This window comes from Meriones unguiculatus, chromosome 19 (assembly GCF_030254825.1).
Source record: "Meriones unguiculatus strain TT.TT164.6M chromosome 19, Bangor_MerUng_6.1, whole genome shotgun sequence".
Classification (NCBI taxonomy): Eukaryota; Metazoa; Chordata; class Mammalia; order Rodentia; family Muridae; genus Meriones; species Meriones unguiculatus.
The window spans coordinates 31989668-32002418 of NC_083366.1; the positions used below are offsets into that span (position 1 = coordinate 31989668).

Here is a 12751-nt window from a genome sequence, read left to right on the forward strand (position 1 = left end):
GTTGACAGTGAAGGAGCATGTGCTGGGAATGGCTGCTAACCCTTCTGACTGGAGTCTTAGTAACAGGCATAAATCTTCTGTGTTGTTCCTGTCTTCTGGGTAACAGTTGAAGTACAGTGCTCTAGAAGACATTTAGTTCATTTCCGTATCAGCATTGCTAGGTAATCTTGTTGCTCCAGGTAGAAGAGAACGGCTAATTCTGTGTCATTACAAACTCAAGGAAGAATGTTTTTGTTGTGGGTTGGCAAATTGTGATGACCTGCCTTCTATCCTGAAGGTGGGACCCTTGAGGTAGCAGGAGAGAACCCATTCCTGAAAATTCAAAAGTGCCGTGACAAGCCTGCCCACACACAAGTAAATAAACAACAAATATTGTTTAAGATTTATTAATTCTGTATGTGAATGAGAGTTTTTGCCTACTTGCATATATGTCTGCACACCGTATGCATATTTAGTGCTCATGGAGACCAGAAGAGGGGGCAGTGGGATACCTTGGAACTGCAGTGGGTGATGGCTGTTGAGCCCTCTTTTCAGCCTGTCTGTCTGTTATTTTATTTTTTTGGGACAGGATCTTGTTACGTAGTCCTGGCTGGCATAGAGCAGTTGATCTCAAACGTGTCGTAATCTTTCTGCCTTTGTGTCTTATTTGAGACTATGGATATGTACTATCATGCCTGGAAAGTTGTATTTATTGATGTACAGAGGATAATTTTTTCCCCCAATTTGGAAGACCAGTACCACCAGTCCTGCTTTTTATTTCTTACATGTTTTAGTTATTTTGATGGTCTTATTTAAAAATATAATTAAATTTCAAATAACTAAACAATTTTATTATCTGGTTAAAAATATGTCTTTTGGGAGCTAGATAGATGGTTTCAGCAGTGAAAAAGCACTTGCTCTTACAGAGGATCCAGGTTACCAGTATTCGTGAGGTGATACATAACAGCTGTGGACCGTTTCTAAGCGACCTGGCACCCTCTTTATGATTTCTATAGGTACCAGAGACTGTGGTGAAACTCTGAAACTAGGCAGCAAAAAACAACAACAACAACAATAAAACTTTCCTTCTTTTAATTATCTCTGGCAGTGAGGAAAGTCTAGCACATTGTCTTAATTGTAGTGTTTAAATTGAAACAAAGACTTGGAGACAAGTGTGCTGTATAGTCTGTGCATAAAAGTTGAAATGTTGTAAATGAAGCATTTGAATATAATATTTCAAAGAAGTGCCTTAGATAGAAACTTGTTTACTTTTAATGATGTTTTTAAAAGGGTGGGGATTATTTAGCACAGAGTAATTTCTTACAAATTGTTCTAATCCTTTATATCTCTGGTAAGGCATAATGTAGAATACAGTAATGATTACAAGAAATGGTCAGATGTCACTAAGTGTTCATATCGTCAAAGCAAAGTTCATCTTCATGGCCATACTATAGGTGGGAGAATATGGCCCGGAGAACAGGAATTTGAACTCATTCTGGAATCAGAGCTAGTAACCACGCTGTGTGCCTGGTAGCTGCTGGATAGAATGAAAGGACAAATGTCAGTGGTTTTGTTGTTGTTTTATACTTTTGTAGAGTAGCTGGAATAGAGTGATGTGATATGAGGGACCAGTGTTTCAACAACTCACTTAGCTGTTTAAGGAGAGAACTATAGCCAGTGTGTTGGTTCATATGCCTGTTCTCAAAAATCTTTACAGTTGGTTTGTTTAGTTTAGGAGCCAGAGGTTTTCCCACCACACGTGGAAGACAGGTCCCCGCAAGTGTCTCCTGTTAAGTTTTCTCCTTTCCATTTGTTTGGAGAAGGAATGGTGTCTTTTCACCTGTACACCTGTGTATGGTCTGTGTGGCTGGTTGTATCTTGTAATTTTGCTTAACCCTGTACTTTCTGTATACTGGCCATTCATTCTAAAGCCTTTTGGTGAACATCAGCATAGTAGGCTCTGTGTTCTTCCCCTTGAGTATTAATCAGGTTGGTTCAGTTTTAGTTTTACAAGATCTAATCAGGTATTGTCAGCCTTTCTCATAGCTTTCACTCACAGATACTCAGATGTTGGTTTGACCACACCCAAAGGAAGATAAAAGGTGGTATTTTGTTGGAGATAATAGCTCAGTGGTAGAGTGCTTCCTAGTATAAAAGGTGGTTTTCTTGTTATATCATACCAGCATTTAGTAGTTGAAACTCTTGTATAAAGAAAACTTTTCTTGTATCCCCAGTTAGTATCTTTAAAATCCTCAAAAGCAAAATTAAGCTGCTTAATTTTACCTTCTTCATTTTGCTAGGTTTTCGGGTAGTCAACACTCTGATGACTACCTGTTGCGATCATTTGTTTCTTGAAGTGTCATGGATTTTTAAATTTTTAATGAGCCTTAAAACCCCTATAGTTTTCTCTGCTCCTTTTATTTTGCTCCCTCCCAATTTAAATAATTTCTTTTTAAAAATTTAAATCATGATTTAAAAAATGTTTAACATGTTAATATTATTTAATTGTATATATGTTTATGTGTCTGTTTGAGGGTATGTACACAAAGTACAGGTGGCTGTGGAGTACAGGAGAAGGCATCAGCGTTCCCTGGATTTGCAGTTACAGGTGGATGTGAGCCATCTGGCATGGGTGCTAGGAACTGAACTTGAGCACTCTACAAGAAATATACATGCTTTTAGTTATTGCTGGGCCATTTCCAGCCCCTGATTTCTTATTTCTTATTATTTTTTATGTGATGGATGGTTTGCCTGTGTCTGTGCATTCAGTGCACACAGAGACCAAAAGAGGGTGTCAAATTCCCCTAGGACTGGAATTGCAGATGGTTGTGAGCTGCTATGCGAGTATTACATAAACTACATTTGTTTGTGTGTATGTGTGCACACTTGAGTAGATAAAGAACAACTTTGGTTTGTTTTCTCCCATAAAGAATTTTATGGTGGGGGTCACCACAGTGTTAGGAAGGTTGGGAACCACTTGTCTAGAGCCTTAGTATCTTGGGCCTGAAGGTAGGCATGTGTGGATCTTTCTCCTGTGGCTGCAGATACCTCTTAACCTTCCTTGCTTGGTTTCTTCAGTTTAGCTTTGGGCCTATGTGCTGCTCCATTCGTTGTGGATGCCATCTTGGTGAAAAAGGTACATTTAGCTTCTTTAATATATGTAGCTTACTCCTGTGTATTAGTCACTCTTTTGTTGCTATAATAAAGTACCACAACCAAGACAATTTATAGAGGGAAGAGTTTGTTTTAGGGTATGGTCCCAGAGGTTATAAGAATCCATCATAGTTGGAGGAGGCATGGCTGCTGGACCAGGAAAGCTGAGAGATTGTTTCAGCTATAAGCACAAAACAGGGCAATCTGGCATAGTCAGGTTTTTGTAGTAGCCCTCCTGAACAGGTAGCAATAGTGTGATGTGCATACAGCTGTTACTGCTCTAGCACCATGCTCTGGAGCTCTGCAGACTGGACATGCTGACATTAGGGACATGCTGACTGGTCGTGCTGACATTAGGGAAGAGATAGAAGCCCTCAGGTCTGGATAAGGAGCAGCAGAGAGCTGTGTAGGCATAAGGTGTGTAATTCAAATGCTGATTTCTGTATTCCCCATACCTAGTCACAGTCCTTGTTCTGAGAATCTTCTGTCTCAATGCTATGTAAATACTGCTCTCCATTGTCCCCTCATATGCCAATAAAGTAGTTTGTAGCCAACCACTGAGCAGGTTAGAGAATAGGGCTGGACTTTCTGCCAGCCACGGGAGAGGAGTTAGAGTAGGAAATAGGCCATGGTCAGGAGTCCAGGAGACATCAAGAGAGTTGCTGGAGCAGGCAAAGTCACAAAGTACAAGTATCTCGGGATTTTTGTGAAGAGGAAGCCAGATTAGCTCAGAAGGTTAAGAATAGAGTAATAACTGCTCAGTTACTGTATTGTGAAGCTTATTAAACAAGTATAATAGTCTCAATTATTTTACTGCTAGCCTGGTTAAGAAACTGAGAAACACAGTTTTATAAAATTAACTTTTACAGAGCTGGTGACAAGAACTTTGCCCTTCTGCAGAGGATGAGGAAGAAGGGAGTTAGGCTTCTAGTTGGGTAGAGGGTTCAGGTAAGGTAAGACCTTGAGGCCACAGGGATCTGTGAGAGTGCACTGAAGTGTATAGTCTACCTACATAGGTGCATATGAAAGTGAGAGTAGAAAGGGGGTGCTGGTTAATGTTGAGCATCTGCAGCAAGGTCAGTGGTCTTTTCTCTATGTTGCTTTCTGGTTGCCCAGCTGCCAGTGCTAGTCTCTTTTCCAGGGGAACACAGGCTCAAATGAAAAGGAAAGGAGACAGGCCAGGCACATTGGCCCCTATGTAGAAGGGATCCAAAGAGAGGATTACCTTGAAGCCAGGCTTGAGGTAGATACAGAGGCCTTCTAATGGGTTTGCTACTCCTTCCAGGTAGCTGTGTCATTGTTGTACAGGCCTAATATTGTAACCATATAGCTCCAAGTTCCATTGCTCCAAGTAGAATGGATAGTTGTGATTGCCAGGAGACATGACTTGAGGTTGTATATACATGCTGATAGCACTCAGTGTTGGAGTGAGCCCTATTGTTGGGCTCAAACACATCCTGATGGGACATTAGGACCAGAGATAGCACTGGGCTAGAGCCTGGCCTGGTCTCCCTGCAGACTGGAGACTGCTTGAGCTCTTGCTTTTTTCAGTGTTTTTTTTTTAAACTGGAAAATATTACCATATTTCAAAATGTTAACTATATTTTTAAAGTGATGATATTGGTTTGCATATCAGCAAGTCGTTTTCCATGTATAGCTAGAGAAATTAAGTTTTATTTTATCTTGTTTTCCTTTAAATTTTAATTTACACTTTCATGAACTTTTTAAAGATTCTGATTTAAAAGTCCATTGTAATATTTTGAAGTTCACCAGATGGTTATTAGACATCAGCAGATAGTTCTTGTCTATTTATCATATTTTAGAATTGAAATTTTCACTGGGTTTGGACATACTGCCTGCCATTAGAAAGCAGATGGAACTATTATTGCTCAGAGTTGAAATTGTAGTATGTATAGCTAGTCAGTTTCATTCCAGTAACCCCTGTACATTATCAAATTGTTTTGAAGGCTAATGTTCTGAAATTAAGACGTAGATTCAAGCTTCCAAGTTTTGTTCCTCATTTCTAGACTAGTTCCTTTTTTTTAAGCAAGGCTTCTCTATGTAGACCAGGCTAGCCTTGAACTCAAAGATTTGCCTTCCTCTGCTTCGTGAGTGTTGGGATTAGAGGCATGTGCTACCACTCTTAGTTAGACAAAGAGTGGTCTAAGTTTTGTTTTATTTTTTTATCTTCTAATTTGAGTTTAGTTAAAATATTTTAGAATTAAGGGACTTCCTTTTTCCTTAATGATAACTGGTCATCCATAGTCATCTGGGTCATTCCGCCTTCTCCCTTTTCTTATCTACAGTGCAGGATCTGCTAGCACTCACTACTGAGCTATCCCCTCATCCCCATTCATTTCCATGATTGGTGGTGGTTGTTGTTGTTGTGGTGGTGGTGGTGGTGGTTTCCTTACTGGTTATTGTTGTTTGCTTTTGTATTTCTTTCCATGTAGGATTTCTTAATGTAGCCCTGGCTGGCCTGGAACTCACTCTATATACCGGACTGGCCTTGAACTACCTCCTCCTGCAAGGAGCCGGAGTTCTGACATTAATAACATGGGTCAGCACTGCTGCCCTCTTACTGCTTTTAAATTTTTTAGTAATGTATCTATGTATGTGCCAGAGTGAGTTTTTGAGTACCCTGCCTCCAGGAGGCCAGAAGATGTTGTTGGATCTCCTGTAGTTGAAGTGAAGGAAGTTGTAAACCAACTAATGTGGGTGCTGAGAACTGAACTCAGGATGTTTGCAAGAGTAGTACATGCTCTTCACTGTTAAGTCATCTCTCCAGCTCCTTTTCCTATCTGTCTGTCTGTCTGTCAGTCTATCATCCATCTATTCATCTATATCTGAGACAGGATCTTATTATGTATACTGGCTGGCTTTGAAAACAGGATCCTGCCTCTGCCTTCCAAATGCTAGGATTACATCACCAACTTTAGCTGGTTTAAAAATGTGTTGTTTTTTTTTTTTTTTTTTTTTTTTTTTACCTTTCATTGGATAGCTTGTATGAAAAACCATGGTGTAATAGGAGTTTTAAAAAGCTTTGGTGGTATGTTGAAAACACAGGCTTTACTGCACACATAGTTTTAATCATCTGGCTGTAGCTTTAGGGACTCACAGAAAAAGCTTTGTGGTTTTAGACTAAAATTCCCTCTATTTATAGCTGGTCATGGTGGCTCATACATTTAATTCTTGAACTCAAAGACAGGTGAGTTTTGAGGTTAGCCTGGTCTACAAAATGAGTTCCAGGACAGCCAGGGCTACACAGAAAAATCCTGTCTCAAAACAAAACACACATACACAACCAAAACCAACCAACCAACCAAACAAAAAAAATCCCTCTATAATAATTTTCATTAATTGTCTGTAGTATCTACTTAAGTTTCCAAAGTTTGGAACATTTATACAAAGTTATTTCATTGACTAAATTCATACGACTATAATCCCCTAGTCTATTAAGAGCCCTTGAGTAGACTGTAGCAAAAGACTATTATTTAACTTCTCTGAGTTACAGATAGTTAGCACTGCTTGAGGGCTAAAACACAGTGCAGTTATAAGTAAAAGTAAGATCGTGGGTTTGGGCTGTGGTGATGGCACTGTGAGTAAAGGTGCTTAGTAGAAAGCTTGATAACCTTGAGTTCAATCTGCAGGACCCACATGGTGGAAGGAAAACCAAATCCCACCAGTTGTCCTATGATCCCCATGAGTTCTCCCACCCCCCATGCAATAAGTGCAGTAAAAGAAAAAAAAAAATCTTGGTTTATTAGAGAGACTAAAACTTCAGTTTTTGAGACTATAAGCAAGTAAAGACAGAGCTAAAACAGTTTATACAATATCATAGTGCTAAAGACAGACCAATAAATACTAGGTTAGCTAGATCCTATCAGCAGGCGTTGTTAGGCATCATTACATGGTTGATTGCTGTGTGTATGCATGTGTGTGGTGTAGATGTGTATTAAAGCCATAGGTTCATTTCGGGTGTTTTTTCATCTTACTGTTTTAAGGCAGTCTTTGACTGGACTTGATTGGTTGGCTACTGGGCTCCAGAAATCCATTTGTGCCCTCAATTCCCCCAAGTCCGGAAGTTTACAGGCACATGATACTATGCTTGGCTTTTGACATAGGTGCTGAGGATTCAAAATCAGGTCTTTATGTTGTGCACCAAGTACTTTACCCACAGAGCTGTATTAGCAGCCCCTCTCCTTTGGGTTAGTTTAATCCCAGTATGTCAAAACTATTCTAGTATTTCATTGTCTTATTTCATATCATATTTTTATAAATTATAAATATCTTTTGCCTAAGCTGGTGTAGTGGTGCATACCTTTAACCTCAGCCCTTGGGAGGCAGAGGCAGGCACATCTCCGAGATTGAGGCCAGTCTGGTCTACAGAGTAAGTTTCAGGACAGCCAGAGCTATATAGTGAGACTCGGTTTCAAGAAAGAAAAAAAAATTTTTTTTTTCCTAGCCTAATATTTACATAAATAAGAAAGTTTTAAAGGTTATTTTAAGGCTGAAAAAAAAGTATTCCATCACTGTTAATTTGATTTAATTCATATATTTTTGTTTTAGTTTTCCAACATTTCCTCAATCTTTTGAGTGGTATGAAGAGTAGGTTTTTTCCCCCCACAAAGTGAATTTGCCATACTCCCTGAGTTTCTTCAGTGTCCCTCACAAGAGAGTCAGAGCATGGTGGAGTAAGCTGTTCTCACTTGCCTTCCCTGGCAGCCTGCTTAATAAGATTGACCTGTTGAGAATTATCCTGGTGGCAGTCTAACACTTGGGAGCTAGAGTCTGACATAATGTAGGGCTTCATTTGAAGCCTTGCATTTCTGTCACTATGTCTTACTATATAAAATAACAGAAGTTACTTGTAACTTGGAGTTGTGGGAGAGGATGACTCTCTTTGAGATATATTCCCAATGTCTTAGAGTTTTATGTTTTCCAGGTAGCCAGGTTTTAGTGCTCAGTCTTCTCTTGTTTGGTACTGCCTAGAAAGTATTCCTCCGTTGGTTACAGCATACCAATTTCCCCCAATGGCTTGTAAGTTTGCCCTGCATTTGCCTGGCTAAGGATTTTGCATGTGATTGAATTTAGATTTACTGGATATGTTGCAAAATAAGATAATGGGAATAAAATAATAATAAAATTTTTTATTAATGGATCAAGTAAGAGTAACATTAACATGGCAGATTTAATGGTATTGGCAGTGTTTTTCCTCATGGATAATATAAGTAAGAAAATATAATGGAAAGTTCCAGCACCGCTCTGCAGTTTGGTAATTTGCTGGGAGAACACACAGGCCTATGTGTGATAATTGTTTTTACAACTCTGCATGCCTTATTACAACAGAAAGATGGAAAGCGGAGTCAGTGAAAGGAAAAAGCGCATGGGGTGAAGTTTAGGAGAAACTAGGTGCAAGTTTCTCCCAGTGGAGTCACAGCACACATAACTCCAGCCAGAAACTGTGATAGTGCAAGAGAAGTGTTCCAAACTGAGGAAGGCAGTTAGTGCTACCTGCAGGGCTTGTGACTGTCACACAGATACACCATGCCTGACATGTAACTGTGTAGTTCCAGACGCTGGGAACCTAAAGCAGGTGCTGAGCTTAGGCATTTTGTTGCTCAGGCACAGTGAGCTTTTCTTATCAGTTGATGGTGCAGGCTCTTCAGAAACCCAGCTTCCTGTAAGCTACCGAGTGCCAGCTAAGGCCAGCTCTGTAAGCAGGTCTAAAGTAGAGCAGCCTCACTCTTTTCCTTACGGAGAGAAAGACTAGCTCTCCTTGCCTGTGATGATAATTTTGTTTGAATTTCTGTTTGCTTGTTTTAATCTTTTTGAAGCACTTACCTTAAAAAAAAAACAAACCCAACTTTTCTGTAATATACTTAGGAGCTTTCGCTTTTGTAGTTGAGGTTTTTTTATATATATAATTTTTCTTTACAACTTAATAAATACTTCCTGATGGCTGCTTGCTGGTTCAGAAGGATCACAGCGATGAAGTTTCCCTGGTGTGTAGTCTTTGGTAGTGATTGGAGTGACTTGTATGAAGTCACTGTCAAACCACCAAAACCACATTTATGCACCCATCATTTTCAGGATTGTTGGTAACTTGGGCATACTTTCCCCAAATGACCTTGCCTCCTTGTGTCACAAGGCCCAACTTGTTCATACTCAATTCAATAACCACCTTTGGTGATTTATATATATATATATATATATATATGTATATAATGGGAATGATGGATTCTTTTTCACACCAGGTATTGGCAGGCAAAAAATAGCTTTCAGCTCAGGATGTGTGATGTGGGCTTTTTTGAAATGCAGGCCCATTGGCCTGATGAACCTTTCATATTTAGGTGGTTTTCTTGTAAAACCATTACCAACAAAGCAGACTTTAGTAACCATCCTCTTCCACGCCTTCTTTTTTCTCTTTCCTGTTTGAGTAACTTTCAATATTTCTGTTTCTCCTTGGGCACAGACTTTGGCTAGAGGGACTTCCCATTTTCCCGCTTTCTCTTTCCATTCTGGCTTATTCCTGTTGGAAAGCACTTTTACTCTCGACTGTCCCTCTGTCCAGCAGGTAGGCAGGTTCTGCTCCCCGAGTAGTCTTTCCATTATTCTTCTGTTTGGTGTTTCTCTTTTCATGCACCTTGATAGTCGTTTTTTTTTTTTTTAATTTGTATTTTCTCGGCATGGTGCTGCTTATGGTAGAGCTTAGCTTTCAAGCCAATCTTTTTTTTTTTTTTACCTTCTTTAAACATTCATAGACCTCCCAGCTTTCTTTCTTTCTCTTTTTTTCTCATGGCAATGCAAACGATATCTATATCGTTTATGGTGTAATTCAATATATTCATTTTGTGGCATGATGACTGCCGCAGAGCAGCTGTCTGCAACCTCCTGCGTGCCAAAAACCTCTTAACTTCTGGCAGCCTGGAACTCTTAAGAGATCATCTGCTTCTGCCTTCAGAGAACTAGGATTGTAGGCAAGTGCTACCATACCTAACTTGTGAATTTTCTTTTATTGCCTTGTTGCATGCTATGTGGATGTTACGATTTAGAAAAAAAAAATTATTTCTGCTTTGGGTGTATGAGTATTTTGCCTGTGTGCATAAGTGGGTGCTAGGTTCCATTGGATGTCAGAAGAGCGTTTTGAGCTTTCTGGCAGTGGAATTATAGATGGTTGTGAGCTGCCATGTTCGTTCTGTAAAAGAACAAGTGCTTTTTAACTACGGAGCCATCTCTCCAGCCCTAGTTGTCACACTTGTTATTATTGCCATGCTGGCATCTTTTGAGCGTTTGCAGTTTCTGTGATTTACCAGACCACTTGCATTAGTCTATTCCATTCATTTTGTGCTGCCATATAGTACATGGCTCAAGAAACCAAATGGGAATTCTGTTGCTGAGAACCAATTTAAGACCGTGAGATAACCTTTGGATCTGGTGTTCTTTATGTGTGACATGCATTGGAATTCTCTAGAGGGCTTGTTAAAGCAATAATGGTTAGTTCTTTTCTTCAATTTTTAAATCAAGGCATGGAATAGAGCAGAGAATTTGTACTTTGAATAAATTTCTAGGTAATGCTGATACTGTTGTTCTAGATAGCCTTCTCTGGGTACCACTTTGTGGTCTGTAATCACAGACTCACATCATTAAGAGTTACACATCCTGCGAAATCTCAGAACACGGAATACCTAATTCAATCTTTTGAAAGTGAATAAGCAGTTAAACCATCATCCTGTGTTTTGTGTAGTGTGTGTAATATTTTTTTTATTCAAGGTGGATGTGATTACAAATGCTTATTACCAGCCCAAGAAATACTAAGAGATGAATTAATTCACATTTTAAAGGCTAAAAAAAAAAAAAAACAGCTTTATTGGAAAAATGAAAGTGACTATAAAGCAGACTTAGCAACTAGGTTGGAGAAGAAAGCATATGAATTCCTGTGTGGTATATGCTAGCTCTTGGCCTCCATTTACATGCATCCTGTTTTTTCTCTGGACCTCAGCCGCCTGTGCTTTTTTTTAGTGACGATTTTTCCCCTTCTTGTGTTTAGAAACTGTGATGGTCACTAAGGCATTTCCTCCTGGAACAGGATTTTCATCTTTTGCCTCAGTCAGCGCCAGCAAGTGTACCACGAGGGCTTGAAAAGAAAGCAAAACACATGAATGATTCTTTACTGGGAAAGGAGTATTATAAGTAAAGTTTATTTTTGAATCTGTTTTTTAAAAGTTATGGGTTTTGTTTTTATTTTGTGTGTGTGTGCTTAGTGAATCCTCAGATCATCTGGAACTGGAACTTGTCATTGTAGTCCAGAGGTTTTATTTTATTTTATATTATTTTTTTGAGAAAATAGGTTGTCAAAGCACACCTCAGAATATGCAAGGCTTCCTTCGCATTCTCTTTAGCCGGGTGTGCGCATGGAAATGATGCCCCAGGAATGTTTTCATTCCTCAGAGGGATGAAGTCCTAGGGAGGCAGAGCTTAACTGGTGGCCAGACCATTAGGAGGCAGGTTTGCTAATGAAATCCTGAAAATAGTCTTACCTACGTGTGATCAGATAAGCCACCTGGTAATTCATCTTATTAATGCAAAGCTTTTTCTTTGATTCTGGGGATGGAACCCCCTGGGCCCTGCTCGTGATTGTCAGTAAACCAGCCTCACTCCAGCTCCTATTTTTTTTTTTAATTGCAGGTCTAATGATGTACAGTATAAGAATATAAGAATAACTGTCCTACTAGAATACCTGAAGATGAGTGTTTATTCTTTAGAGCAGTGGAAATAGGCAAGATCAAGTGTGCTAAAATGTCTGTTGTAAACTTGGGCATGTAGCGTGGCCCTCAGTGTTTGCCATTGCTGATGATGCCTTGGTGTTTGTTTATAGAGTGTGCAGTGGGAATGAGTACTCAGTTGCCAAAATTTGACATTGGTTTGGACATGACAATGACATCTAGTGACTCATCATCGGTGTGATCTAGTGCTAAGAAAGTAGGAATACTTGAGTGGAGTGAGAAATTCAAAAGCCAGTGAGAAGACAGCCACAGCATACCTAAAACACAGAGAATAGGGACAAACATCAAGCAGTGCAGCTCTGGTTCTGTTGTTTTTGACATCACTGACCACTGTGTGCCGCAGACCTGTAACCCATTACAGGACATGAAACTGTGATGGTTGTTACAAAGTTCTGCCCAGTCATAGAGTGTGAAACTGGTTGAGCCCGCACAGACCGCAAAGACCATGTATTTTTCATTCTTCACAATTGCTCTTTTTCCAAGTGTCTACCTTGGTTTTATAGTCAGACTCACACTGTGGTTTCCATTGTTTAGTTAAGTTATTTAGTATTTAATTCATTGGAAAACAGAGCAGTTGTTGGTTTAATAGACTAGGAGCTTATTTAATTTCTTGGATGACATTGTTAGTATAATCCTTTAAAAGGTCAACAATTTTGAGATTTTAAACTTGAGATTCCTTCTCCCCTCTGGAGGTTTTGACAACCCCTTTAGAAATCTTACCTACCTACCTACCCCATTTAAATCATCAAATAGAAATTTAAAAGTGCATTTTTTTTTCCTTTGCACTTATCCAGGGACATTGTAGTCCTAATTTGGCTAATGGGTTTATTTGC

At 39.3% G+C, this 12751-nt stretch overlaps 1 protein-coding gene, 1 non-coding gene and 1 pseudogene across 7 annotated transcripts in view; 1 reads left to right on the forward strand and 2 right to left on the reverse strand.

Moving 5' to 3' along the window:
- Window positions 1–12751, forward strand: part of Arid4b (AT-rich interaction domain 4B) — a 118478-nt gene that overhangs the window by 17470 nt on the left and 88257 nt on the right. The window lies entirely within an intron of this gene.
- On the reverse strand, window positions 9185–9993 carry LOC110558136 (ribosome biogenesis protein NSA2 homolog; annotated as a pseudogene).
- On the reverse strand, window positions 11194–11311 carry LOC132649410 (small nucleolar RNA SNORD22). The gene has a single exon (XR_009587843.1). It is a non-coding gene; the product is annotated as a small nucleolar RNA SNORD22 (small nucleolar RNA).